The sequence below is a fragment of the Rhodnius prolixus genome, unplaced genomic scaffold (genome assembly GCF_049639745.1).
Source record: "Rhodnius prolixus isolate KJV_2025 unplaced genomic scaffold, Rpr scaffold_14, whole genome shotgun sequence".
In the NCBI taxonomy this organism is placed as follows: domain Eukaryota; kingdom Metazoa; phylum Arthropoda; class Insecta; order Hemiptera; family Reduviidae; genus Rhodnius; species Rhodnius prolixus.
The window spans coordinates 10,055,709-10,057,597 of record NW_027411594.1 but is presented as its reverse complement, the minus strand read 5'-3'; the positions used below and the strand labels follow the sequence as shown (position 1 = coordinate 10,057,597).

The 1,889-nt window shown below is 35.6% G+C and overlaps 1 long non-coding RNA gene across 1 annotated transcript; it reads right to left on the bottom strand.

The window, feature by feature from the left end:
- Positions 1-352: 352 nt before the first annotated feature.
- Positions 353-1,586, bottom strand: LOC141451860 (uncharacterized). Its single transcript, XR_012457156.1, has 2 exons — positions 759-1,586; positions 353-631 (listed from the first exon to the last, which is right to left on the bottom strand). It is a non-coding gene; the product is annotated as an uncharacterized lncRNA (long non-coding RNA).
- Between the last annotated feature and the right edge of the window lie 303 nt (positions 1,587-1,889).

Here is a 1,889-nt window from a genome sequence, read left to right as displayed (position 1 = left end):
TTACTTGGACAACAAAGTCATCCACTAAGCACGGACCGGTTTGCAAGCAGCTCAACCACTGCTAGCGCTACAGTTCACTGGCAGCCCTGGACTTATGCACTTCTACAAACAGATATACCTGGTGAGCTGCAGTTTTGGCGAGTTATGTGCTAAAGAAGCAAATTGACGATATTTTGGAATGGGAACAAAAATTGTGTGTATTATGCGATATTCTGTAATGTCTATCATTTTGAATGTTGCAGTAGTGTAACTGCATACACTGATATTGTAGAGTTCTAAGTTAACTAATTGTGTTTACGCACAATATCACAAAGCTCTTAGTATACTGTGGGAGGTCAATAAATATAACAAGTTAAGCTTAGATGATGGTTTTATTACCCTAAAAACAAGGAATAAAATACAAAACTGCTATTTATTCTTTTACCATCTTCACTTAGTTCATATCCTTAAAGAAGAAGAAGAATACCGCGGCAGGAAGCTCTCACGAAGCCCTTATTTCTGTTATTATTCGGTTCAGGAAGCCTAGTCCTGTAGGAGTTCATCTAGTGAAGTAGTTTGGTTAATTCATTGAGGGCAGCAATGGAACGTCTTCCCTCTAACTTCCACCTCCCGCTTTAATCGGGAAACCCATCTGTAACAGCCACCACCAATAAGAGGGTGGAAAAATTTTGAGAGCCTTTTCTTGTGTTCAAATCGTTCGACATTCACTTAGCGCAATTTTTCCGAATTTTGAAACACATAATAAACTTAATTCTTACCTTGGATTGAAGTGAACTTTAAAGTAAGCCTCTCTCTCTCACTGAAATAACCATAAGTGATGCTTTGTTGGAAATGTTTCAAATATAAGTTGTAGATCATCCATGCGTCTTCAAAACATGCAATTCATTTCGTAACCTTCACTAGTGTGGTAAGGTTACAATCGATACTTTCTCAAATTATAAGTAACTACAATTTATGAAGTTTCAATTTCTTTTCTGACACACTTCGTTCTCTCTAGTATAAAGTGTAAGAGAATTTAAAAAAATTCTGGTTTAAGTTAATACACTAGATTTTTTTGGGCTTTGATAAAGGCTAGTTTTTTACGAATCGAGGTTTTGATTAAAACAAAAAATTAAATAAAAAGTTTCGTAGCCAGCCAACTTTGTGAACAACTGGAGGCCGAGGAAATGATTCGAAGTAGTTTAGACCTTGTTTCAAGTTCCATAATACTCCTGTTAATTCATTCCCTTTGAACAGTTTAAAAAGATAAATAAACAAATAATGGTAAATAAAGATGACTCCAGAATGCGCTACTGCTGCGCTAGTTACCACCTGCTGACTCTCCAGCAACTCGTGCATTTGTTTCGAACACAGTATTTAACATTACATAACTTACTCTTAATATTATATGTAGAATGCCAACAGATTTCTTCCGAGTAGTGACTCGGATTTAGTTTATCATTTAACTGCATTTGAACGCTGTTATTTGCATTATTTTATTCTGAAATAGGAACTTTATAATAATAAAAATGGGGGACTTATTACCTGTACGGGAAGTAGTCGTATTAATGTGAACTGTAGAGCTGGCCATGTTGGTACTAACCAAATCTGGGTACATAATGTCCGGCAGTTTATTGCCATACTCACTCCTTCTTGTACCCTAATTAGCCATATACTTCCTTCAATTTTATTACTCCCCCTTATCTGTTAATTTACTTTAAATTAAGTTTTCTTTAAGGCGGAAACTAGTTCTTTTAAAGTTTTAATGTTTCGTATTTGGGAGGAAACGATTCAGACACGAACACTGTCACTGCTTAGTGCCGGGTTCTAACTTAATTTTGTTTAAACTAGAAATATCCAAACTAGATATTTCACTGTTGGTAACATTGCACAGTTGGTAGAACCTTCAT